The sequence below is a fragment of the Phaseolus vulgaris genome, chromosome 8 (genome assembly GCF_000499845.2).
Source record: "Phaseolus vulgaris cultivar G19833 chromosome 8, P. vulgaris v2.0, whole genome shotgun sequence".
NCBI lineage: Eukaryota > Viridiplantae > Streptophyta > Magnoliopsida > Fabales > Fabaceae > Phaseolus > Phaseolus vulgaris.
In genome coordinates this window covers 57,910,941-57,925,260 of record NC_023752.2, presented here as the reverse complement: position 1 = coordinate 57,925,260, position 14,320 = coordinate 57,910,941, and the positions used below count along the sequence as shown (strand labels likewise).

The window sequence follows — 14,320 nt, the reverse complement described above, 5'->3', positions numbered from 1 at the left end:
GTTACATTACTATGATAAACTCCAATTTCTATTGGAGTGCATAGTTTTTCTTTTAAAAATTCAATCAAATCAATTTTTCTCATTGAAAATTAAATGTCAAATTAATTTTTCTCATTGAAAATCAAATTTGAAAATTAAATGCGCAAAACGTGGACCATGAAGCCACGAAATCTAGTGGCTATAAAAGGTAAGATAGAGTGTGTATTGGCTATAAAAGGTAAGATAGAGTGTGTGTATTGACATCCTTTACTCAATATATGGTCGACCAAGCTGAGTATGTCTCTCCTCTATTCCTATTTCCATTATTCATTTATAACTCTTTCTCCTAATATTTTTCTATTGCTTCTGTTCTCTGCTTATATATATAACAATGCTCTATTTCTATTGTTTCATTTATACCTTAATTTAAAAACTGAAAACCCACTGAATTATAAACCATCATAAACCAAACTTTATCAAATTGTTTTTGATTTTTTTTTTCAAACCATGCAATTAGGTTCAGTCAGTGCTTTGGTTTGAAAAAGTGTCCTAAAACAGTAGAATGTATCATACTTTTTTATATTTATTATTTATTCAGTATTTAAATTAATTAATACAAAGTTATTTAACTTTTCACATAATTATCTTGTTATGAATTTTTAATTATATATAATAACTAAGAGTAAATATTAAGGATCAACATCATCCCTAATTACTTTTATTGGTTTATTTCTAATTATTTTATTACTTTGTTACAAGTGGTTCCCTACACAACTTCTTCTCTCAGTCACATAAAAACAACATACTCTCTTGTGTATAGCTATCTTGATCACGACACATCAAGTTAACATTGCCAATGACACACTTTTCTTTGAAAATAATGATTAACTTGTACTCATCCTATAACTTTCACTATATAACTTTCACAATGCAATGATTTGGAAATAGATGAATTTCAAAAGGTAAATGATTGTCATTTTGGTGTTGGGGGAGTAAGTTGAAGATAATTACAAAAGCAAGAAATAAAGAAAAAAAACTTAATATGTGACCGTTAAAAATTGTAAATGTATTAAATTTAATTTTAAACATATAATTTTAGTAATATTTTTTTATAGATAATAAATAAATTTAGAGTATTAAATACTTCAACCATTATATTATAATATTTCTCAACCAACTAGTTCATTATTATTTGAATTTTTTATATAAAAATTGAAGTATTTTTTAAACATTTCGTTTTAATTTTATTTATTATTTGTTGATAGAAAAATTAAATAAGTTTATTGGTGCTAAAAGAATACATATATCACTCTTCGTACAGTTTTCAATTTGAACATAATTAATACAACCCATAACATAATATAGTAGGAAGTAGACTTAGTTGACATTATTATTGTTCATTTATCATACCATGGTGAAATTTTCATGGACAAAATTTACAGTAGCTTAAAATGTTATGCCTAAAATGCTTAACATTTTTTCAAAGAAAATAATAGATTGCACACATTCATCAATCTATCCAATTCAACTTCAACAACCAGAAATGATAAAATAACTGTAATCTACAAATAAATAAAAAATCATAAAACCAACCTTTTAAGTACATTGTAAAGCTACCCAATCCACTTTGTTGTGCTAATCTACTTTCTTATTGTTTTCATTCTCAATTTATTATGTATATATACTTCTATTTATCATTTCCAATATCAAATTTTAAAATTTTATTGTGTTACTATGAGTTTCAAATATATATTTAACATAAATTTTATTGTGTTGCTATGAGTTTCAAATATATACTTAACATAATAAATTAAATTTATTCACAGGTTGAAAGAGCTTAAAAACGCATTCATCATTTAATCAAGATTACTGTCACCAAAAGATGAAGTCTTTAGGGTTGTCACATCTTCTTCAAATTCTTGCATGCATTCTGCTGTTGACTCCCTCATTTTCTAAAGATGATCGAAAGGTAAATAATATATATCTAATATTGTTCTAGCAATTGAAATTGTTTGTCTTACAAAAAATATACTTTATAAAAATGTACTTGAGGCATCTCTTTTATAATACTTCACTTTGTACTTTATTTTTTCCTCAACTAACTTCCACATTCCTTCTATATGTGAGAAGTTATATCTTTCCATAAATTACTCTTAGGTTTTTATCCTTTTATGATTTTTTTAAATAAATCTAATAATGCTTATTTTTTTAAAGAAAATATTGGATTACATTTAAGTTAAGAAGAATTTGGATTATATTCAAAATGAACAAATTAACCTAAAAATTATTTTATGCAAGGGTTGAACATAATATTTTCAATGTTTAAGCATCCACGTGAAATTCACTTAGTTTAAAATTCTTTTTTATTTTTTTAATTTATCTTGCTCATGCTACAGACTTATATAGTCTACATGGGAGAATATCCAAAGGATATGGAAATCACAGATTCATTTCACACCAGTATGGTTCAAAGTGTTCTGGGCAGGTTGATAACCCTTAATTGTTTCTATTCAACTCATCTAACAGATTTTCACTCAAAATTGAGGCTTAGTTTAATATTGTCTAAAAAGAGAACAATTATTTTATTTTAAACCTATTATCAATCAAGAATATGAAATTTTTAAAAAACTAACTTGATTAAAATTCCATATGACATATATATCCATCCAGCAAATTTGCATCAAATACGTTGTTGCATCGCTACAAGAGTTTCAATGGATTTGTGGCGAGGCTAACCAAAAAAGAATCAGAAAGAATGAAAGGTATTTTCATCTATTAGCTCATACCACATTTTCATCAGTTTTTTGCTTTATTCATAAATATATTTTTGGTTTCTGTCACATTCCTACATTAATATGATTGATTATGATTTTGCGAAAACAGGAATGGATGGTGTGGTGTCTGTTATTCCAGATAGAGTCTACAATGTTGAAACATCAAGGTCCTGGAACTTCCTTAACTTCCCCGAAAATGTCCCAAGAGCAGCAACGGTGGAAGGTAACACAATTGTTGGAGTAATCGATAGTGGAATTTGGATTCCTAATGCCAATAGCTTTACTGATAGAGGCTTTGGTCCACCACCACAGAAATGGAAGGGAACATGCAATAACTTCACTTGCAATAAGTAAGTAATGTTTCTTATAACATGCTACAACACATACATAAACAGCATGCCTGGTTTCAATTTTTAAACTCACATTTTAAATTTTTTCATGTCAAATGTCAAATTTGAACGAACATCCACCTCAATAGTAAATCAACGTGGATCCAAACATATACACCTAAACTTAAGTAATAAAATTTTCAAAGTAATAATTATTAAAAGATAAAGGTAACAAATAAATTACTTATCTATGAATGCTTGCTTCATGATTTGTTTGTAGCAAAGTAATTGGAGCAAAATATTTTCACATTGAGAGTAACTTCAAGCCAGAGGACATCATATCTCCAGCTGATACTACTGGTCACGGGTCTCACTGTGCATCAATTGCTGCTGGAAACCTTGTTCCCAATGCAAATCTGTTTGGACTTGGCTCAGGAACAACAAGAGGAGGAGTTCCATCAGCACGCATTGCTGTGTATAAAGTTTGTTGGGAATCGGGTTGTAACGGCGTTGACATTCTTGCAGGAGTTGATGCAGCCATTGCGGATGGTGTTGATATTATTTCTATTTCAGTGGGAGAAAAAGAAGTTGTCCAACAGCTGAAATATTTTGAAGATGTATTTGCAATAGGATCTTTCCATGCAATGAGGAGTGGTATATTAACTTCTAAATCTGTAGGCAATTTGGGTCCAAATCCTTCCACAATGACGAATGTTGCACCCTGGTTCATTTCTGTGGCTGCCAGCACTATAGACAGAAAGTTTTTCGGTGATCTCAAACTGGGCAATGGCCAGACCATCCGGGTAATTATCCCTTTAAATTCTTTTACTTATCTTTTAAAATATTATAAAAGTAACAAAAGATTTAATAGTTCCAGTTCCAGGTACCAACATTTACCAATATCTGTCTTTTAATTCTTTTTCTTACTTTATTTATTTATTTATTTATAATTTTTTATATACTTTCTCTATTTGAAAGGGTTCAAATTTTCTTTAAATATCCAATGTTTCTTTTCATCTAATCAAGTTGACACCGTTAAAGAAGAATTAATGGTTAACACTTTGGAACGATTAAAAATTTTAATTTTACAAAACAGTGAAGATTTTTTTAAACATTTATCACTATAATAATATTATAATTTATTTTAAAAAATAAAAATTACACATTATAGAAAAGGTCACTATAATAAATTGTAACTAATTTTAAGAAAATCAAGTTTTGATTTTTAAATATAATAAAATTATAAACCTTTACTAATTCTTTTGGTATATTATTAGTATATTAGAATCTAGTTATTGATTGCTACATAACAAATTTAAAAATTATTTATTAATAATAGAATTTATTTTATATATTAATAAAAAAAAATTTAGTCTTTAAAATAATAATTAATTTAATTAATATAGTGATTAATTATATTTTTTTTAAATTAGTCGAGAGAGAAATTGAATTTTATATATAATTAAAGAACTTAGCAAAGTAATTTAGACTTATTATTTGGTAATTTGTTTCTAATCTTTCTATTACAATTCAAAACTCCACTCTAACCTTAGGATTGCTTAGGTTCTGCACTTACAATTCTTTGAATGGAGCTTTGGTGAGTGGGAAAATTGTTTTGTGTGATGGCTATGCTTCTCCTAAATTTGTGGAATTTGCTTCTGGGGCTGCTGGTGTTATATTCAGAACTGCATTCGTGTCTTCAATTGGCCCAGATGTACTTGCCATCACTTTACATTAGCTCAAGTGATGGGAAGTCCGTATATAATTATTTAAAGACAACAAGGTACAAAACTATTCATCAACATATCTATAAAATTTTGGGGAACTAATCTTGAATTAACTTATTTATATGTCATGTCATCGATTTGTAGTAATTCAACAGCTATCATATCTAAGAGTTACGAAGGAATAGACTCAGCAGCCCCTTACATTCCTCGTTTCTCATCAAGAGGTCCAAATACGATTACTCGAAACATTCTTAAGGTAACTTCATGGTACAATATACAATCAATCCAACCAATTCAAGGTCATTTGCTTATATATAAGTTATCTCTTGATGGTGTAGCCTGATATAGCAGCTCCAGGAGTTAACATTTTGGTTGCATGGTCTCCACGTTCTCCTATTTCTACAATTAAAGGAGATAGTAAAATATCGTATTTCAATATAGAATCTGGAACTTCAATGGCATGCCCTCATGTTACTGCAGCAGCGGTTTACGTCAAATCATTTAATCTCGGATTGTCTCCTGCTGCACTTAAATCTGCATTGATGACAACTGGTAATGGTCTCCTTACCATCCATGCATGCTAAACTCATTTTATGCCCTTTTCTTATCTCTCAATTCAATAATCCTTCATGGTTAATTTAAAAAGACCAATTCTTTCTCACACATAATATAGATGAAACTTTGGAACTTTTATTTTTGTTGTGAGAGATAATGAGTAACTCATATCCTTAAATAAAAATTAAGCGACTAGTTTGTACGAAAAAAAGAGACTACGATGTAAACATTTAATCAAGAATTGTTTCTGAACTCTTTTATATAAACAATTTACAGAAAACTTCATAAGATAACAATTTTATTCAAGTCTATCTATCATTAAGTCATATTATTATAACATAATTATTAAATAATTTTTTTTACTGTTAAAGTATTTTTTTTATGTTGTTATTTTTGTCCTGGTGCACAGTTCGTTGTTTTTTTTTTCTACATCACTTTTAATGTTTTACTGTTTTTTTATTTTAAGTAAAATTATTATTGATTTTTTTTATCAGCAAGAAAAAAACAAAATATAAACCACTTTAGTGGTCTCATTCTTATAAAAAAAATTAATTATTAGTTTCTCTCAAATAAGGTAAAAAAATAAACTAATTTAGATATTAATAATTTTTTTAATCTCCAAAATACCAAGTATTTAATTTTGTTAATATTATAATTAATTATTTTTTATTTTTAAAATTGATTTTTATTTAATTTTTTTTTAGTAATATTTTTTCATTACTACCTAAAGTACACTTGTGTTCAAAAAAACTAGATTTAGTTCAATTATTTTGTGGTATATCTTAATGACCAGTATATATATGCTTACGACCAAATTTATTGGTTTATCATTTACAGCTACTCCTATGAATCCTGCACTTAATTCAGATGCTGAATTTGCCTACGGTGCGGGGCAAATCAATCCTTTGAAGGCAGTAAATCCTGGACTAGTTTATGATCTTGGTCCGAATGATTATATTAATTTTTTGTGTGGACAAGCTTATAATATTGTAAGGTTGCGAAAAATTACGAGAGATAACAGCACTTGTGCATCAGCCAAAAGAGTATCTGTTTTCAACTTTAACCTCCCATCTTTTGCTCTATCAACCGCTCTCTCAAAGAACAACGATGTCACTTTTGGTAGAACTATTACTAATGTTGAATTAGCTAGATCCACATATAGGGCAACAATATCTGGAAATCCATCTTCTTTAAACATCCAAGTAGTGCCAAATGTTTTGACCTTCACATCTGTGGGTGAGAGCCTGTCCTTCACCCTTAGGATTCAAGGAACCATTAATGCAACCTTGGTTTCTTATTCTTTGACTTGGGATGATGGCACTCATCAGGTAAGGAGCCCCATTGTAGTTTATGTTCCATAAATTCTCTGTTACCGACGTGAATGACAATGATTATGTAATTTGTTGGTTGTTTCTCTTTTTTTTTCTCCCTATTGAAGTTTAGTGAATAAATATTCTGGGTGTGTTGTAAGCCACATAACTTGTGATAAAGTGCTATGTAAGCCAAAAATAAAATCAAGATAATAATTACTTTATCCAAAATATTTTCTAGTGCTCCTTCTGAGTAATTTAGATATCGTTATTATACTGTATGCGTACATTCATTATCATTGGTTATTGAAATGAGAAACATTTTGTCCTTCTTAGTAATATAAATGTCATTATACTAGGATTTTTTACCTGTTAAAAATATAATATATTTATTATATAAATTTGGTTTGATAAAATATAGAAGGATTTAAAATAATAATAAATAACATGTATAATATGTATATAAAAATGTATTATTATATAATTTTAGAATAATAATAATAATATAAGTAGTAGTAATAATAATGATAATAAAATAACATTTATTAACATAATTTTGTTGTTTGGTTTCATTAATCAATATGTTTATTTTTCATTATATCAATTTTAATCTATGTAAGTAAATATTTGAAAATAAGATTTTTTTTATCGACAAAGAATAAAAAAATTAAAGGAAACATTTTAAGGATATTTCAATCCTTATACAAGAATCTCAAATCAGAAAAGAAGTGTAAGATACAAGTACCTATATAGCTATCTAACAAAAACTTCACAACTACCTATAATAACCTATATTTGTAAATAAGATATCAAATAATTTTATATTAATATATATATAATATGAAAGTAAATTTAAATTTAACCATGAGTTTTAAAAAATTAATGATTAAATAAAAAAATATATTAATCAATATATATGTATTTATGGTATTAAATTTATATTAATATTATATAATTTCTTCCTTTTTCTCTCTATCTATCTATATCCGGATAAAAGTAATATTACTCAAGTCAAATAAAACTACTATACACACACAATAAATATCTAAATGTATATTTATATCAAAATTAATATTAATAATATGAATATAATATTGATAATATGAATATAATACTAATAATATGAATAATATTAATAATATTAATATAATTTATTTTATTATTATTATTAATAATTATATTAATATGTATAAATTATATTAATATGTATAAGTATAATAAAAATGATAATATGACCAAAGAACTTGTCTGGTCTAGTGGTCAATGCTTCCCTTGCTCACTGGAGATATCTGGGTTTGCTTACATACGCATTGCTTAACATGTTTAAAATTTTACTTTTACTTTTAAATTTTTTTTTGAAAAATAAAATATGAGAGATATTTTAAAATATTCATACTATTTATAAACTCATTAATGAATGAGATAATCGATTATTAACTATATTTTTAAGAGAAGCAAGGTTGTAGTGTAGCTGAAAAATAAAAGCAACGGTAAAAATAACATTAAACGATTCTTTACTATTTTTTTAAGAGAAGAAAGGTTGTAGTGTAGGTGCAAACAAAAAAACAGAAGAAACTACACTCCATGTGAGAGAGCAAACTTTGTACAAATATAAAAGTCACATGATAAAATAAGAGTGTTGATGTTTTCACCCCTCATTTGTCGGTTGGATTAGTACAATTCTCCGTTCAGCTATGCTTTCTATAAGAATAAGTGGTAGTTTGGTGGGTTTTTTTCCTTGCAGTCGAGGGGTAAGACAAGGTGATCCATTGTCTCCTTTACTTTTCTGTCTTGCAGAGGAAGTTCTTAGTAGAGGTCTCTCTAAGCTTGTGAATGATAAGAAGATTTTAAATATGGCCAGTCCGCACGGTTATCTCACTCCCTCTCATATTTTGTATGCTGATGACATATTTATTTTTTGTAGGGGGATATTAAGTCTCTTAGAAATTTGAGTTCTTTTCTTAAAACATATGGTGATTTTTCTAGTCAATATATTAATAACTCTAAAAGTAGTTTCTTCACCATGGATAATTCTCCAAGATTTGTCACCAAAATTCAAAATATTCTTTCTTGTAGTCATGGTTGTTTGCCTTTCCATTATTTAGGAGTGCCTATCTTTGTTGGTGCTCCAAAGTGTCGGTTTCTTCAACCTTTGGCTGATAAAGTTAAATTGAAGCTAGCATCTTGGAAAGGTAAATCTCTTAGCATGATTGGTCGAATTCAGCTGGTCAATACAGTGATTACTGGATCTCTAGCTTATAGTTTTAATATGTATAAGTGGCCTGTTTCACTTATTAAGCAAGTTGAGCAGTGGTGTCAAAATTTTATTTGGACTGGTGATATTCTGAAAAAAGGTATTGCTACCGTTAATTGGGGGAAAATTTGTTCACCTCTTGAGGATGGAGGCTTGAATATCATTAATCTTCATCATGAAAATAATGCATATCTTCTTAAGCTTGCTTGGAACTTTGCTTATAGCGACAAACCTTGGTCTTTACTCTTGAAAGCCAGGGTTCTTAAATCAAAATATGAATTTCGAACGGTTTATAGATCTTCCTCTCTCTGGCCTGGAATTAAGCAATTTTATTCTACCATACTTGACTATACTTATTGGACTGTTGGTACAAGTTCTTTTATTAATTTCTGGAATGATAAATGGTGCTCTACTACTTCTTTAGCAAATATTGCAGGGTTATCTGATGGTGTTAGCATTTCGAATACAGTCTCTCAATTTTGGACAGGTTGTGATTGGAATATTCCCTTCTCTTTACAACAGATGCCTCTTTTTTTTAATCATATCATGATTAGAGAGGAACAGGATATTCCTAATTGGATTCTAAATGAGTCTGGCGTTTCACTCTTAAATCGGCTAAGACTTTTTTCTTGGAACCAGGAGTTCCAGGTGGTTGGGGTAAATTCATTTGGTCTTCATCTATTCCGCCTTCCAAAACTCTAGTACTCTAGAATTTTTTTCATGGACGACTTCCTACAGATCAACATATTCAGAATAAAGGTTTGCATATATGTTCTATGTGTTCGCTTTGTGAAAAGCAAGAGGAATCTATTCAACATCTATTTTTTGAATGTCCTAACGCATTGCATATTTGGAGTTGGGTACGACAAATTTTTCTTACTTCTCATTTCTCTAATAAGGATGATCTACTTTCTTTTATTAAGAGTGATGGTAGTCCTTTGGTTAAATTGATTAAGCTTGCGGTGATAACCTTTTCTATATGGATGATATGGCGTATGAGGAATTATGCTAGATTGCAGGATAAGATTGGGGTTTCTAAGGCTATTTCGATAATTAAAGATTTAACTTGTCTAGTGGGAAATTCGTCTAAAGCTTCAATGAAGAATGATATGTTGGACTTCAACGTGATTAAGTTTTTCGGTATTAAGACTCGTAGTGGTAAAGTTCTTTGTCATCTTCCTATTAGATGGGAATTTCCTTCACCAGGCTGGGTCAAAATTAATACTGATGGGGCTGCTAGGGGGTATCCTGGTCTTGCTACTTGTGGAGGTATTTTTCGTGGGAGTATGGGAGAATTTATTGGTGCTTTTTCAGTGTTTCTTGAAGTTCAAACTGCTTTGGTTGCTGACTTTTATGGAGTTATACATGCTATGGAGGAAGCTCAAAAAATGGGACTTACTAATGTCTGGCTTGAATGTGATTCTGCCTTGGTTTGTGCTGCGTTTACTGCTAGGACTAATGTTCCGTGGATGTTTCAGAATCGATGGAATACTTGTCTTAATTTTTGTGGGACAATCAGGTTTAGGGTAACTCATATTTTTCGTGAAGGGAATGCGTGTGCTGATAAGTTGGCTAATTTAGGATTTATTCATAGAGAATCTTTTCATTGGTATAATAGACTCCCAGCTAGTCTGTTCTTAGAATTCTTTATGAATAGGTATAATCTACCTATGTATCGTTTGTGTTAACATATGGGTTTTGGTCTAGTCCCCCCATATTTTTGTATTTTCTTTCTTTTTTCTTTTTTTTAATAATATTTTTTTTTTCATGTGATGGCAGATGATTGTTGTTTCTTGAGGTGTCAGCTTAGCTGAGATGTCAAGTTGCATAGTGATGCCTAACACGAAAACTTTATAAAAAAAAATTAATATTTTATTATTTTTTATTTTATTTTTTAATTTATAAATATTATTATATTATTATAAATAGTGTCAAATGTGTATTATTTACTATTCATAGTGTCAACAAATTTTTTCTTTAAATTTTTATTTTTATCAACAAATAGTAATGAAATTAAATTGGTCCACTTTGGGTAGTCCAATCCTTATAAAGAATAATTGATTTCAAAGAGTACAATTTCATTTGCAAATCCACCAAAATTACCTCCTACTAACTACCTCAGCTCTGTCAATTGAAAAGGAAAAGTAGTAAGGATAAACCATTATAAATATATTAAATTGAATGCATACATACCAAGGGTTCTAGACACCAGTTAGGGAATGAGAAATTAGCTGACGGTATCTTTGATAAGATCCATGACCAAACCTTAACCTGTGTCAGGGAGAAAACTTCACTATGATCAACCAATTCATCTTTAAATAAACAATTATTACAATTATTTTTGTGCCTCCAAATCTCAGTAACTAATGCGATCCACACATTACCCATAATCCATCGTGTCTTTTCTCACACTTATCTATATGTGAGAGAAGAAGAAAAAACAACTTACTCCCTTTTTTTCCCTCCTACACATTACTCATAATCCATCGTGTCTTTTCTCACACTTATCTATACGTGAGAGAAGAAGAAAAAACAACTTACTCCCTTTTTTACCTCCCACAAATCAACGCACTTGGATTGTGCAATCGTTTTTCCATTCACTTAAACAATGCCACCATGTTAATATATGTCAAGTTTTTAAGATATATTTTAAGATTAAAATAGTTCTCTCAAAAAATGCTTTGTTCTCTCTCTTCTTTTCGCTTTGCCACAATAATGGCATACGGTAATCACATACAGCATCTACCTTCAGGTAACCATACAACTTTCTTCTTCTCCAATTTCCCTAATGGTTATGGAGAATACGATATGATAAAAATATTTCAAAGATGGACTAGAGTTAAAGAAGTCTTCATAGCCCGAAGGCTGAATAGGTCGGAAAGAAGGTTTGGGTTTGTAAGGTTCTTTGATGCATCAAATGTGATTCGTTTGGAGAAGTAATTGGACCAAATCCACATTGGCAACATGAAATTCTACGTTAATATACCAAGGTATAGGCGCCAAGAGCGTGGACCAAACAAGGAGGTAAGGAATCAAGGAAAGTATGATCCCAGGGAGAGGAAGAATAAGGTGGTGAGAAGGGAAGTCAATAGGAAAAAATATAAGGAAGTGTGGAAGGAAAAGAAAGTTAAAAAATCCTTTGCAGAGGTGGTTAGAGGAATATCATCTCAAGCACTTTGGAAGAGACCTATCATTGAAACTGAAAAACAAGTATTGTCATGGATGGAAGCTAGTGCAATCGGTCAATTCAACTATGAGCTTAACTTTTATCAAGTACTTTAGAAATTTATCAAGAGTGGTATGAATATGGTAAAAGTTAGATATATGGGGGGATAACTTGGCCTTATTAACACCAACTGAGGGCGAACGTATTGAGGATGTGATTAAACTAAAAAAAGATTGGTTTAAGAGTATTTTTTATGAGGTATAGCCGTGGTCAGAGACATATCTAGTCAGTCATAAATAGTATGGGTTAGATGCACTGGTCTTCCCTTCACGTTATGGAACAAAGACTGTTTTGCAAAAGTGGTAGGAGAAGTGGCCTCGTTAATAACCATTGGCAAAGCTACGAAAAGCTTGGAAAATCTAGAATATGCACGACTTCAAGTGAGGATGCTAAGGAGTGGGAATGCAAGGCTAAACAAAGGGATGAAGATTCTCGGATGAGAAGGGAGATGTATGGGGAGACAAATTTTGCACCCCACCAAGGCAATTGAGGCACCGAGGGAGATGGGGAATAGGAGAGTCCAGCAGGAAACCACAATGGAAGTTCTTATTTGATTTGGATGATCACCAGGCTAAAATAAGCACTAATTCAAGGTTAGATCTTAGCTCATTAAAATCTTTGAGTAATCCTTTATCTAATGAAGGTATTGTTAACTGTAATAGAAGGGTTAGGAAGTCAATAAAAATAGCATAACCAATTAAGATTTGGGAATTAGGTAAACATATAGGAATAACTTGTTGCGGGGATGTGGAAGAGGTAATCAATGAGATGGAAAAGTATGGAAGAGAGGGATGTAGCAGTCATGGGAAAGTGTGAGAGGGTAATAAGAGAGGTTTGTCATGATTATTATATGTATAAATATCAGAGGGCTAGGAGAGGGAACTAAAAGGAGATATATGAGGAACATAATCACCAAAGAAGGCGCAGAAGTAGTATGTATTCAGGAAACAAAAACAAAAACTAATTCTTTATCAGACGCCACTTGTTTTTCTGAGGGGAAATAACGGATGGCTACATAATGAAGGTGAAGACGGGGCTGGAAGCTTGTTAACCATGTGGAATAAGGAGCTCTTAAATTATGATAATCATGTAATAGGAAAAGGCTTTATTGTTCTTTATGCTAAGCACTTGAAATCCCAAAAGAACATAGCGTTGGTTAATGTGTATGCACCATGTAATGCTAGAGAAAAGACTGCACTATGGGAGGTAATAACAAATATTAAATTGGTAAATCAGACTTATAATTGGTGTGTTCTGGGTGATTTTAACGCGGTTAGAAGAGTCAATGAAAGAAAAGGAAAAAGTGTAAGGAGTAATCAATCGAGTGAAACAAAAAGGTTTAATGAATTCATTGACAAGAACGTTTTATTAGAAATTCGAATTGTAGGTAGGAGGTTCACATGGTACAAACAAAACGGAACAATTAAGAGTAGGTTAGATAGAATCCTAGTCTCTATTGAATGGCTACAAGAATGGCCTTTGAGCAAGCAGAACATTCAAGTTAGGGAAATATCTAATCAGTGTGCAATAGTGGTTAAATCTGTGGTCAAGGACTAGGGCACGAGACCTTTTAAGTTTATTGTTGATGCTTGGCTCTTGAACAAAGGCTTCAAGACTTCGAGACTTCATGGTATCTTGTAGATGTTTTGGGCTTATGGTTCCTAGATAGGTTGACTTGGGTTTTCTTTCTCGATCAGTTGGACTTGGGCTCTCTTTCGATTGGGTTGATGTGAGCTCTCTCTTGGTTGAATTGACTTGGATTTTCTCTCTCGATTGGGTGAATACTTACAAGGTGCTCAAATGATAAAGTCATAATCAATTTAATTAAATAGTAATCTTTATAAAAAAAACATTATACTTACAGAGACCACCTATCATAATCAATTTGATTAAATAGTAATCTTTATTAAAAAAAAATATACTTACACAGACCACCTATTTATAGTGTTTGTTATTGGACTTCATCAATTTTCTTGAACTTTTACTTTTTATACTTATAATTAATTAGTGAGTGTATTCTTAATATTTTGCACTTATTTATTGAATCTTGATACATTATTAAAATTATTTTATTATTGTTTTTTTTTCTAATTTTACTTAATGTTTGTGTGAGAATGGCAGTCTCTCGATATTTTCCGGGACAGTACAATGTTATTGACAACATAA

The 14,320-nt window shown here is 30.3% G+C and overlaps 1 pseudogene; it reads left to right on the top strand.

Moving 5' to 3' along the window:
* The first annotated feature begins 221 nt into the window (after positions 1-221).
* Positions 222-6,776, top strand: LOC137826202 (cucumisin-like; annotated as a pseudogene).
* The last annotated feature ends 7,544 nt before the right edge of the window (positions 6,777-14,320 follow it).